We start from the raw sequence: 14922 nt of genomic DNA on the forward strand, positions 1-14922 counted from the left end.
CACAGTACCTGCGGGCAGCTGCTATGGGAAGGTGATCGACCCACAGAAGAGGGAACCCACGAGGGGAGAGAGACCTGGATCAATGCGCCCACCGCTGGAGGTACAAAGTCCCTGAGAGTGGTGGTCCACACCAAGTCACACCGGAGGAGGCGGGTGAGCCTGAAGTGTAAACCAATTAATCTTCTCTCTTTGATCACAATGATTGTGGTACATGCCTGAAATACTTGTTTTTATTGTAAGTGTTCATTTTTAAAACCCCATAAAGTCTAGTTTTTTACATCATACTGGTCTGCACTATGGTCTGTATTTCTTTTACATACACTTTGCTGCGGAGCTGAGAGCTGGAGACCCTATCACCTGGTGGGAATACCTGCACAGCAGAGACCATTGAGTGTCAAAACCGCTTGATTTTGACTTACATCTTGTAAGTAGACATCACATATGAGCCAAGAAAGAACGCAGAATTTATATCACTTGAATTTTATTGTCTGCACTTAGATTGTTTTTTCCTGTTTTATGTTCTTTTCCCTTCATGCTCCCCCTGGATTACAACTGGAGAGTGACGATTTGTGGGACTAGCGAAACCAGTCCCCACCAGCTGGGTTTGAGCAGGGGGTTTGAACCTTTTAATAATATTATCACGTTATTTGAACACAATATCACTGTTTAACAATTAATTGATTTGGTCAAAATATTCACTGTATATTATTAGTGTACACTAATAGAGTTAGCGCCGTTTTCTTTCACCTTCACGTAAAACTATACATATGGACATATCAAATGTGATCCTAGTCTTATAACGGAAATTTAATAGTCACCAGATCCAGAACATGCACAAATAAAGATCAAGGGATCCTTGCAGCTCCTCATGGGTTCTTTCCTAAGATATCTAGAAGAATAAAAAAAAGAGAAGTGCATGCTCTCATCACATATGTTTTAAAATGAATGTTGAAGGTTAAAAATTGAGATTGTACAATATCAATAGTAAAAACCTTCCTGGCTTATCAGGAGACCAGATGAATTTGCAGTGTAATCCTGGGCGGATGGTAAAAAAGTTGAGATGCCGAATTTAATGCTGGATAATAAATGCGTGTTTTCCGTAAACGTGTCCTGTCCAAGTGGATGGCTTCACCCCTTTAGCGTATGACATGTAACTCAGTGCATGATGATATCAGTCAGTCTCCGTGCATACAAATTTACCTACGCATTTTGTTGCTGGTAGCAACTTCTTCAGGTGTCGTATTGCGGAGTTACACGTGGTTAATATCCAGCATTAAGGTCGGCATCTCGGCTTGTTTACCGTCCACCTAGCATTACAGTGCCAAGTCCTTCTGGTCTCCTGATAAGCCTACAGGTTTTTTCCAAGGTTTGTCTTTTGTAGAAATTTGCACATTTCTATTTCTGAGGTCTTAAAAAACTCATGTACAATTACGATACTGATGTAGCAAAGTTTATTGGTTCCACTGACACATTGTGGTAGGATATTCTGTGATATGCTATGTTATCACTGCTATTGAATCTTATCAAAAGTCTGTTATATTCTGCATTATACTGTAATTAAGGATTCTGGTTTTCATTTTTTTTTTTAAATCTGTGTTTATTTTCAATATTTTGTAATAAATTTGTATATTCAAGAAACCATTTTTTTCCCCCCAGTGTATATGGAGTAGCAGAGACACAGACAAATGATCATGAGATCACAAAACCCCTATTAATTGCACTCAATATATGTCACACTAGAAATGAAAGTGTGGCCATCATAAAGGCCATAATAGCCCAAACCCTCCCAATAGGGTAGACCGCTATTTGGTCACACAAGAGTGCAGAAAATAATAAAGTTTTAATATATCAAATAAAACACGACGAAACACATAAACTGGTGATAATAAAATCCCCATGCGCTGGGTGGGGGCAGTAATGTATTGTATCGATACTAAGCAATTTAATTAGAGCAAGTATCCAAAAGTGAAGCAGGTGGTAACTGGACTAGCCCCACAATTGGGGTATATGGTATATGGGGTATATGGTATATGGAGTATACAGTATAATTCTGTGTTCCCTTGTTAATTTTTTTTTAACACACCTCAAAGGTGATCAGCATAAATATCACATACAGTATAGCATGTTGAAACATACACAGCTACTGTTACTTACATGATTTTTTAAAAATATGAAGTAGTCTATGGTATTATTTATTTTTGTCATGAAATGTTTACAAGCATATATTGAACATCAAAATCATAACATGAATTGAATATCCTCGGCTTAGCCGAACACAGGTACAGAAATAGCAAAAGCACAACATACTGTCATAACCCTGAAAGATATGAACAAAGAGGAGGATCCAGGGCACTACGGATTTGTAGAAAATAAATGTATTCTAGGCAAACACAACGTTTCGAGCTGTACAAAGCTCTTTCTCAAGTGACTGGCAAAGAAACAATAGAAATGTCCAATATATATAGTCCAAACATAAGTGATTAACTCAGCAACTCCTCTTGGTTACCCCATGTGATACCCATAATGTCCTGATTGCACTTCCACATTGCACTTTAATCAGATGACTTTATTATCCTGGGTGTGCTGTATCCACAACTCCTGATTGGTTAATCTGTCCTTCTTCCATCCCTCGTGTTTGTAGCCTGCTGCGTGTCCGCGTTGTATCCTTTGTCCTCTTGTGTTGCTCCCGTGAGGTCACATCCGGCGCCATGTTCCAGAAATCAGTCCTGGCAGAATGGCTTCTCCTTGTGATTGCGCACGCGCAGTGGTACTTCCGTCGTCCTGACGCGTTCACGTGTCGCTCCCGTGACGTCATCAGCGTCGTCTGCCCGAATCCTATCCTGGCTTCTTCTGGCCACTGCGCATGTGTGAGAAGAAGATAAATGAGCCACAATTTTTGAATTATTAAACAAAGAATGCAATACTCATTTACCCTTACAGTGTAAAAAATTACTGCGCTGTTAAATGAGAACTGAATACTTTCATATAACGGCGCAATGAAAAATATATTGCTCATTATATTACTCATTAAATTTAGACCAAATCATCATCATACACACGGTATAAGTAGTAATCTGAGAGCACTTACAGCTAAATCTTTTTTTTTATCTTTCTCAGTTAAATGAAAGGTGATCTGTGCTGCAAACGTTCACTGAACAGTAATCACATAAAAAAAATAACATTGAATAATTTCAATAAAGTGTCATAGCAACAGGCAAAGATAGCAACAATGATGGCACTACAGAGGTCTTTATATAAAGGAAAAACAATGTATTGATGAAAAAATATCAAGATTTCTGTGCACTCTTGGTCCAAGCATAATTTTTGCTATATTTGTGATACACGGACCCTTCTGGGAGTATGGATTCGGCTAAAAGAGCACCCATGGCAGAGTACTGTATACTGTACTAAAGTATTGTGATTGCTCCTCCTCCAGGACATATCAACAGACAATGCAAAGCATGCACGGCCATAACATATACAGTATACTGTCATAACACTGAAAACTGATAACAGAGGCAGTTGCAGAAATTCTACATGAGCCACAAATGTATTGTTATTAAGAATGAAAGCATTGTTCATTTAACCTTAAAAGTGTACTAATAAGTGTGACAAACGCCCCTCTTTTGTATCGCTGACGTCTGTCTGGGTTCTTCCCGGCACAGTCTTCTAGGGTTATTTATACAAAAAACAGGATCATGCAAAGTATTACGTTGCTTAACTCAGGCTTCTGCCTGCTTTATTTTCATCCAAGTAAGGGACTGTAGCTTTAACATGTGTAGGTTAGAGGCACCCAGATATTTACATTCAGCGGTTCACTCACAGTGTTATAGTATTTCCCACACTGTTATTTCAAGTAACAAGAAACCAAATTATATAAACAAAATCCTATCCCTTTCAGGGATCTAACTACACATCAGAATCAGCCTCTAACTGCTGCTGGGCCAACTAACCTGGTTCCCCAAGTTTAAAACTCTGTCCCAAGTGTCCAGCCAAATCCTCTGGTACTGTGATACTTGAAGGGACCATCCACCCCGAACTGGATGCAGGGGAGCAGTGAATGAAACCCCCAGCCTCCGGGCTCTAAGGAGAGAGAGTGAAATGCAAACCTCTCTGCTCTAAATACCTGTGCTAGTGATTAGGAGAGCAGATGAGGGAGAACTAGACCCATTGTAATCTGTGGTCTGGATTTTCCTTCCACCAGCCTGAGTTAATGTGAAGCTGTGGAATGGATCATTTTGAACTATTCCTGCACTTTCTGACCTAAAACGGGGCAGAAAGCTTCCTAACATCTTTGGACTACAGTATGTCACATAAGATATATAATAATGAAGTGTACTAATCCTATAGAGGGAATCCAGGGGTATTTACAGTATTAATACTGTATCTTTGCGGGTCCTGATTGAGGAGCTAACTGTGAATTGCTTTCGTTAGACCTTTTGTCACTGCTATACTACAGACACAGTGGATAACGTCCTATGATTCACTACAGATACGATATTCTGTATACCCGTTTATGGACATTGGTTTACATCTAACTTATGACTGAATTGCTTGACCCATGGTGTCTCTGTGATAATGACTTATGTATGTAACATTGAAGCCCATCTAAGTAACTCTACAGTATCTTTATGCGTAATCTACAGAATATAATGCTTCTAGAGGTAGTTCTCTAACTCTTTGGCATGCCAAGCTTGCGATGTAGTAATGTTGAGGCATCCACCTACTATTAATTTTGGCTGTGTGCCTAAGACATATAAGTGTTGTACTATGTCTGATGCTACTGTCCGCATGTTATGTTTGTCTGATCTTACCATGGTGACACATGGTCTACGACATTACACACTTGACAACTACAGTACAGTAGGTCCCTCATATCTTCTATATCTAGTGATCAAGATATATCACAAACGCTGGTTGAGCCAGAGAAGCACCATTGATAGGCTACAATTACCTCTACATGAATGTAGTGCATGCCTTATGGCTGAATCTTTAATTCTGTTACATGATATGTTTGAAATTTCCCAATATAAAGGTACTCAAAGTTGTGGACGCCCTCTTTTATAGACCCAAAATACCTCTGACAGGTGCGAAAACTGCACTACATCTATTTTGCTATCGGTATGCAGAGCTTTTAGGGGATGTGTGATTGATGGCATCCATTATTGGCAATGACTACGATTGCCACATATAGATACAATGGGGTCGATTCGCAAAGCAGTGATAAAATCAGAGTTTCTACACATGGCAGTCAATATTCAATTACACCCTCTTTGGTGTTTCAGCAGGGCACACACCCATAACCCACAGGGAATCTCTATTGCACCATATTAAATGGGCATGATGTACCCACTGTGCCAATCAATTGGTTTATTGGCATTTGTAATGTGTTTAGTTTTCTATGTACTGTGTTTTATTTTGGGCTTGTTTTGTTGTAGCTTCACTATTTATTGCTATAGTTGCAAATCATACCCATATTATACAGTATGAGCATGATGTACCCACTGTACCAATGAATGGGTGGAGGGTGGGGATAGTTGCCTGGGGAGAGTCGTTAGGCTTCCTGGGTGGGTAGTGGGGTGTGGTAGGTTAATCCCTTAATTACAATAGCGGTAACTAACCACTATGGTGATTAAAGGGTTAGGGGCTATTAGATTGTATTTTTTATTGTATTGTTTCTGGCAACGGAGGACATGGACGGTGATGAGGATGAAGGCGGCCTTCATCATGGCAGGCTGGCAGGTGTACTGTAAGTGCAAGTTTTATTTACTTTATTTCTGCTGGTTAATATTTTATTTTAAATGGAAAAATGCACTATTATCCATATCTGGATAATAGTAATTTTGCCCATTACTGTACTGTATGTGTTATTTGAAAGTATTGGACTTTGTTTTTTTTGGGTGCAGGATTAGTACCGCAGGCCAGCGGACACCCCCGGACACCCACGGGGATCACCTGGAGGCCCATGGAAACCCGCGGGTACCATCTGAGTGCCCCCGGACACCCGTGGGGACCACCTGAGGACCTACAGACACCCGCGGGGACCATACAGGGACCCCTAGACACCCGCGAGGACCCTCAGACACCCGTGGGGACCACCCAAGGACACCCAGACACCAACAGGGACCACCGACGACCCCCAGACACCCATGGTGACCACCGGGGGATGCCTGTGGGCCTCCAGACACCCGAGGGGACCACCCAAGGACCCCAGACACCTGCGGGGTCCACCTGGGTACCCAGACACCTGTGAGGACCACCAGAGGACCCCCAGAAACTTGCAGGGACCACCCGAGGACCCCCAGACTCCCGCAGGGACCAACTGGAGGCCCACGGACACTGCAGAGGACCACCCGAGGGCCCCCGGACACTCACGGGGACCACCCAGGGACCCATGTGGGGCCCCGGACAACCACAGGGACCACCTGGAGGCTCTCGTGTACCACTCGGAGACCCTCGCCATCCTCCTGTAATAATGCTGTGCAAGAAAAAATAAATGATTTTATGCATGTCAACATCTCTTTTGCGCCAGCATTTAGCTGGTGAAAGAAATGGTGAGCTTTTATAGTACGAATCAGATATCACTGCTTTCGTGATCAAAAGCTATTATAGTGCAATACTGCACTGCTATCACTGCTTTGTGAATCGTGCAGCAGGCAGTGTTGCGCTATAAAGGCATTTATTGCACGTAAAACCACTTATCACTGCTCTGTGCATAGTCCCCATGTATGTACGATGTATTGTCGTTTTGTTCTCCAATGCAACTACAACACACATCACTGTGAAATGCTCAAAGAACTAGATTGGTCATCACTAGAGTCGGCGCAAAGTTCACCTTTCCTGTCTTGCCTTTAAATTCTTCATGGGCAAGCTACCCAGCTATCTGAACAAGCTCCTCACCCCTATCACTTGCAGCACTTATCACCTGAGATCAGACTCCAAAAGACTGTTCATGGTCCCAAGGCTCAACAAAGTATCCGAATGTTCCTCCTTCTCCTACCGTGCACCCCAAAACTGGAACAACCTACCAGATACTCTCACATCCACCACCAGTTTAAGTTCTTTCAAATCTAAGGCTGTCTCACACTTTAATCTGGTCTGTAACTGTTTCATACGCCCATAATATATATTTTCTTTAACTGTGTATGCAATGTCTTGTATATAATGTATACCCTGTTCATTTATGTAACTGTATTTGTAACCATGTATTATTTGTTTTACTCTGTGCCCAAGACATACTTGAAAATGCGAGGTAACTCTCAATGTATTACTTCCTGGTAAAATATTTTATAAATAAATAATATATGTATGTATGTATGTATGTATGTATGTCTTTATTTATATAGCTCCATTAGTGTACATAGCGCTTCACATTAGTAATAAAGTGTATGTATGTTATTACCCTCGCTCTGTAGTGATTTCTAACATTTAGTAATAATGAGACACATAGAAATGCAGATACTGTAAATGCTAATTTTATAAAAGCTCCTTGCTGATAGCAGGGCACTAGGAGCGTGCCTTACAAGTTTAGCTGTTGTCCACTGCAATGTCTGTTGTACTTCTAGTCTGCAGAATGTATGTGACAAATGCAACTGCTTTTGGTATAACAAACATATTTATTTGTTTGTACCCAGTGGATTGCCATATCTACCATATTTGTTTGATGTGACTTTCCCGACTACAGTATAATGATCTCTAGTGTTCAGGGTATGAGTGCAGCTATGAGCATATCGGCATTAGTCAGGTACAATAATCAGAAGCCCTTAAGCTTTAGCTCCAGGTATATTTTAGGATTACCATTTTTTATGAAGTTATGCTTAATGTTGTTACTACAGTATAAATGCTGTAATCACTTATTATGCTGGACAAGTGTGACAGTTCTATTATCAGCACAGTGTATCTAATATGCCGGTTCATTTTCAGTTGTGTAACAGTGGTACTATTTGTTTATGCATGCTCCACTGAAATCTTCTTACTGTATCTATTCTGTGGTGTTATTGTATTTGACTGCTGTGATATGTTTATATACCTAGCGGTTTCTTATGCACATTGATGTTTTTTCTGTTATACTGTATCTATGTACTTTATGTTTGGTTGGTTCTCTCAGGGCTTAGTTATGTGTGTGGCCTTGTTGATCCTTGCAATGAGTCACTGAGGGTTTGGTGCTCTGAGTGAAGGTACAGTATATATATATATATATATATATATATATATATATATATATATATATATATACATACATACATACATACATACATACATACATACATACATATATATATATATATATATATATATATATATATCTCACCAAACTTCTTTATACTGTATATTGGCAAAGGTACAAGAGTGGACAGAAAAATTAATCTTTTTTAGTCATTAAATTGCCTTTTCCTTGTATAAAGACCTCAGGAGTGCCATCATTTTTGCTATATTTGGGATACATGACCCCATTGAGAGCGTGGATTCAGCTGGAAGAGCACCTGTGGCAGAGTATTATGAGTGCTCCTTCTCCAGGACTTATCAGCAGGCAAGACATACACAGTCATGAAGGAGCCAATTTCAGAGGCAGTTGCAGAAATTCTTATCGAGCTACTAATTTTATGTTATTAAGAAATAATCCAGTGTTCATTTAACCTTAAAAGTGTACTTAAAAGTACCACTCTGTTAAATGAACAGTGCTTTCTTTTATATAAATATAATTGTGCAATGAAAAATTAGTAACTAATTTAAAATGATATGTTATCTTATTATATACATCAGAAGATTTACAGTCTAGGTAACAAATTTGTTGTACAGTAGTACACAATACAATTCTTTTGAGTAATTCCTTTGTCATTTTACCTTTACCTTTCTCTTTTCTTGTAGTAAATATTTTCATTTAGGAGAAGGCACGTTCCACATTAGCACTGAACACTTGAAGATCAACAATATTAAAAACCCTTTTTGCCAAATCAGGCCAACAGTTTCATTTACCATTCCAATAACAATGAAGTATAAGTTTAATATTTCTGTTATTGTTTCTGCCAAGTACTATATTGATGACATTTCTATTTGACATAATCAGTGCTTGAGAACACTGCAAATCAAAAAAACATATCTTTTATAATCCTGGCTAAACTCTCCGTTCCAAAATTGGTCAAAGATCTGAACTGTGTACCAAAGGAATGCCTCTTTCACTTTACTCGTACTCTTCCCATGGTGGGAAAAGGAATATTATGCTGAAGCATTGTGTGTCATTTGTAATCCATGGAATAATAAAATAATTTGAACCTGTCCTCAAGTAACCAATGTTATTTTGATGGTAAACACTCTAGTAAAGCACATTTGGTAGGTACAAAATCACTGAAAGTGCTACCCTCTTTACTTTACAATAGGTGCTCTGGTTGGACCCTTACAATGGTGAACACTTGATGCACATGTGTGTTTTCAAATTCAAGAGTTTTGATGACATTAACAACTGGGGTCATATTTTTCATTACGAACTTCGAGAGACAGTACATGGTTTTTCTTTTAACTTCGCTATTAATATGTCCTTTAAGGGCCTTACATTTATTCCCAAAATCATAATCACTTAGTAAAAAAAAGTGAATATTGCTAGAAAAGCATTAACAGCCTCCAAAATGGAAAACAATCTGGTCTGAGTATCTGTTGGTATTATATTCTGTTTTTTGTCCTGTCGGGCGAACACTCCATAGTACTGTACTTTTGCTTGAGTTCCCTCACATACTTAAGAACACCAGGGTCTTCCCAATTCGGCTACCTTGGCTGACATATTTTCTAAAGAAATTTTCAGGCTACACGGCGTTCCACTCACCATTGTCTCGGACAGGGGCACACAATTAATTTCTAAGTTTTGGCGAGCATTTTCTCAGAGCATATCCCTCCTCTTCTCCTCGGGTTATCACCCACTGACCAACTGCCAGACGGAGAGAATGAACCAGACCTTGGAGCAGTATCTTAGATGTTTCGTGTCGGAATCTCAAGACAACTGGGTAGATCTATTACCCTGGGCGGAGTTCGCGATTAATTCGCTGAGGAATGAATCCACGCAAGAGTCGCCATTCTTCATTAATTATGGGTTCCACCCTAGTCGTCTTCCTCTCTCTTCCATTCCGTCTGGTGTACTGGCAGCAGATATCCAAGTCTCTAATTTACAAGACTCCTGGAAGAGGATACAAAAAGCCTTGCAAGGGGCCATCCGAAAACAGAAGGCTCAAGCGGATTGGCGACGTCAGGTAGCACTGGAGTATAAACATGCGGACAGAGTCTGGCTTTCCTCTAAAAATATCAAGCTTAAAACTCCTTCTCAGAAGCTGGCGCCCAGATTCTTGGGTTCCTTCAAGGTCCTCGAACGGATCAACCCGGTATCGTATCGACTTTTACTACCTCCCACCATGAGGATACCCACAGTGTTCCACGTTTCCCGCCTGAAACCCTTCTTCCAGAATGTACATTTTCCGGACGTCCTCATAGACCCAACCCAGTGGTGATACAGGGGCAAAAAGAATTTGAAGTCCAGTCCATTCTCGATTCACGACTTTCCAGGGGCAAACTTCAATTCCTCGTTCATTGGAAGGGATATAGTCCGGAGGAACGTTCTTGGGTACCTTGTCATCACATTCACGCCCCAGCTCTACTTAAGCAATTTCATCTGAAATTTCCTCATAAACCTTGGGAGGATCGTCCGGAGTCCGATCCTCAAGGGAGGGGTACTGTAAGGGATCGGGGGACACGCGCCTTACAGCGGGTCCCCATCACCCCGGCTCCCAGTACTGCCGCACGTCCCAGGCCCCCTCCCCGCCGGCTCCTTACCCATTCCGGTCGGGTGCCGCTCCGGTCCTCCGCGGCACACGCTGCCGGGGCGCGCACAAGGGAGTGTTACAGGGCGCGCGCGCACCCGTCCTCTTCTACACTCTCTCCCATCAGCTGGAGTCTATTCCCACTAGGGAACACCACACAGGCATCTGAACCTATCCCTGGGGCCGCTCAGTCAAGCCACCTCTTGCTCCCATTGGTTCTCCAACATTTATAGTTCCTGTCTGCCCTCTCCTTCCTCGCTCTGCATAGTTTTCCTGTGGCTCTTGTAGTACGGAGGTCTATGCCTGGCTCTCTTTTGTGTTGCAGCTCTTGCTCCAGTCCCTGCCCTCATTTGATACCCTTGGATTTGATCTCGGCTCTCGTTTGACTTCGTCTACCTCGCTACTCCCTGGACTCGGCTTTGGACCTCACTATGCTGCTCTCTCCTGCCCTTGACCTATGGCTTTCAGATCTCTACCTTTGGACCTCTGGCGCCCCGGACGCGGCAAATATTAGGCTATCCCTTTCTCACCAGACCTGGCAATGCATCTTACCACACTCTGGGCACGCCCTCACTGCTGTGGGTGCGTGTTATACCCTTACCCACCTCAGTACTGGGGACTGGTCAGGTCTGTGGGCAGTCAAGCGTTACACCCTCGAATTCAGTCGTCTGTCTCAAATAGTGTCCCAACGGTTCTATTGCTAAGTTAAACAACAACGGGGACAGCGGGCATCCTTGTCTCGTCCCTCTATAGAGCGAGAAGGGTTCTGATATACAGCCGGCCGCTATAATCTTGGCTTTTGGTTTGTTATATAGGGTATTCAAGACTGAGGTGATGTTTCCACTAAAACCAAACTTATCTAACATAAAGTGGACGTGGTCCCAAAGTATGTTATTGAACGCCTTCTCGGCATCTATAGCGACCACGGCCGCATTTTTTTTATCTTGTGTTTCTGTGCCCAGAGGATAGCCGAAATTATCTTTCTAATATTTTTAACTCCTGATCTTCCCTTTATAAAGCCCGATTGGTCTGGGTATATGATAGATGGAAGTATTTTTGCCAATCTATCTACTATTATTTTTGTAAAGATCTTAATATCTTGGTTTATCAGGGAGATTGGCCTATATGACTCTGGCAGAAGGGGGTCTTTCCCGGGTTTATGAATAATTTTTATATGGGCCATTTCACTTGAAGGTACGGCGCCTTTGCCTTCTAGGATTAACTGGAATGTAGTTTTCAGTAGAGTATTTATTTCTTCTTTTGAGTATTTTGTAGTACTCCCTGACAGACCGTCCGGTCCTGGGGCATTAAAAGTCTTCAAATTACCTATAGTGTCTGCAAGTTCTTTGGGTGTTATTGATTTTCTGCATTGATTTTCGGGATTTTAAGTTTCTCAAAGAACCTATTTCTATTAGCTATATTGATAGATCCCTTTTCGTATAGTTTATCATAATATTTTTAAAAATGAAGCTTATTTTTTCTGGGTCTGTAGTTATTGCTCCCTTTAAATCTTTTATTTTCGCAATAGGTTTTATGTTATTATACCCTCCCATGAGGTTCCCCAAGAGTCTACCTGATTTGTTCCCGTGGTTAAAGAATGTGGTCTCTCTGGCTGTGTTTTTCCTGATTTCTTGTTTTTCTATCCAGATTTCACATGCCGCTTTCTTCTGCCAGTAATTCTCTCTATTACTTTGGGAGTCTTTTGTCTTAAGCATTTTATAAGCTTGCCCTAGCTCCTTACTATCCAGATAAAAGCCTTTGTTGGCTTCCCTCTTGAACCTGCTGACGTATGAGATAATTTGGCCACCCATGACTGCTTTTGAGGCTTCCCAAAACAATATTGGATCGGTCTTGTGGGCTTCATTATCAATTTCAAACTCTCTCCACTTATTTCGCAGGAATTCTCTGAATTTTTAACTTTTTGCTAAATAGTTTGGGAATCTCCAAATGTTTGGGCTTCTCATATCTATATTCATTTCAATTTCTATAAAGATGGGAGCATGATCCGAGATTATAATTTCTCCAATATCTACTTTTGATATTTTGTTTAGTAACCCTTCGCTAGTTAGGAAACGATCAATTCTTGAAAAGGTTGCGTGAACGCTAGAATAGAAGGAGTATTCTTTTTCTGTAGGGTTAAAGGTCCTCCACGCATCAACAGGCCTAGGGTGTCTTTTATTTGTGACAAGTTTTTTGTTTGTATATTTGAGGGTGGAGTACCCTCCTTATAGCCGGATCTGTCCATAAATACAGTACGTCTTGTACCGCGTTCCAGTCACCTCCCTGTGTTAAATTGGTACATTTATATTTTAGAATTCCTTGTGTCAGGTCTTGGAAAAATTGTGGATAAGGGTCATTGGGGCCGTAGATATTGCCTAGGACATATTCTTTCTCGGCCGTTTTAATTTTTACTATTATCAGCCTGCCTGTTGCGTCCAACTCTGTCGAGATGATCTCCACTGGAATATTTTTTTTTAATCAGAATGGCGAGGGGGGGAGGAGCGAGGGAGGAGGGGGAGGAGTGAGGGGGAGGAGCGAGGGGGGGACAAGGTGTAACGCAGGTATAGTTTCCATTTGCTCCCTTTGCATTTTTTAAATCTTTTGCTTTTAACCTTACATCTATACCAGTGTAGTGGTTACAATATCATTGGTACATTTCCTCCGCGGTTTTTGTCATCTATTTGGAATGATACGACAGTGATATATATTATTTGGGGGGTGGGGAGGAGGAGGTAAGGGGGGTGGTGGTGAGGAGGGTAAGGGGGGGTAATGGTGAGGAGGGGGGGTAGTGGTGAGGAGGAGGGAATGGGGTGGGGGGAGGGTGCGAGGGTTAACACAGGTAAAAGTTTCCTTTTGCTCTCTTAGCATCCTTTGCATTTAACCTTATCTATAACAATGTAGTGGTTATAATAACTTTGGTACGTTTCCTTCACAGTTTCTTTCATCTATTCGGAATAATACGACAGTGATGTATATATTATTAGGGAGGGTGGGGGGGGTGGACTGGTTGGTGGTGAGGAGGGAGAGTTGTGGTGAGGAGGGGGGGTGGTGATGAGGGGGATGGAGGTGAGGAGGGGGTGAAGGAGGTAATGATGAGGAGGGGTGGGGTGGGGTGGGGTGAGGAGGGGTGGGGTGGGGTGAGGATGGGTGGGGTGGGGTGGGGTGGAGGGGAGTGGGGTGGAGGGGTTATGAGGGTAAACACAGGTAAAAGTTTCCTTTTGCTCTCTTTGCATCCTTAGCATTTCACCTTGTATCTATATCAATGTAATGGTTGCAATAACTTTGGCACATTTCCTTCACAATTATTTTCATCTATTCGAGATAACACGACAGTGATTTATTAGAGGGGTGAGGGGTGAACTGGTGGGGGGTGGTGGTGAGGAGGGGGTAGGGGGGGGGTTTAGTGGTGAGGAGGGGGTGGGGGGGTAGTGGTGAGGAGTGGGTGGGGTGGGTGTGTTGGTTAACACAGGTAGAAGTTTCCTTTTGCTCCATTTGCACCCTTTGCATTTGATCTTATATCTATGACAATGTTGTGGTTACAATATCTTTGGTACATTTCCTTCACAGTTTTTCTGTCTATTTGGGATAATACGACAGTGATGTATATTGTTGGGAGGGTGGATGAGGGGGTGAGGTTGGATGGGGAGTATGAGTAGATGGGGGATGTGAGCGTATTGGGGTGGGGTGTGATTGGAAGGGGGGTGAGTGGATGGGAGGGGTGAGTGGATGGGTGGGGCGTGTCGATGAGGGGGGTTGTGAGTGGATGGGTGTGTGTGTTAGTGGATGAGGGGGTGTGTGAGTGAATGGGGGGGGGGGTCAGTGGATGGGGGGGTGTGAGTGGATGGGGGGGGTGTGAGTGGATGAGGGGGGTGGGTGTGGATGGGGAGGGTGGGTGTGGATGAAGAGGGCATGTGGGTGGGGGGGTAGAGCGGGGATTATGGATGCCAGGGGGGATGGAGGCCGGGAGGTGTACAGTCCAGGAGGGTGGAAGTATGCAATCTGGTGGCAGATGGTTCTCTGCCTTGTATGGGCTGGTAAATGCAGCAGCATGTCTCCCACCCCTATTCCCCAACCCCCTAAAGGCCCGAGTTCACCTCTGCCATAGCGGGGCACCAGCGTC

General features: G+C 42.4%; 1 protein-coding gene across 1 annotated transcript in view; it reads left to right on the forward strand.

Moving 5' to 3' along the window:
* LOC142486926 (cadherin-7) overlaps window positions 1–14922 on the forward strand; it is a 330169-nt gene that overhangs the window by 41382 nt on the left and 273865 nt on the right. The gene's annotated exons all lie outside the window — the stretch shown is intronic.

This window comes from Ascaphus truei, chromosome 2 (assembly GCF_040206685.1).
Source record: "Ascaphus truei isolate aAscTru1 chromosome 2, aAscTru1.hap1, whole genome shotgun sequence".
NCBI classification, from domain to species: Eukaryota; Metazoa; Chordata; class Amphibia; order Anura; family Ascaphidae; genus Ascaphus; species Ascaphus truei.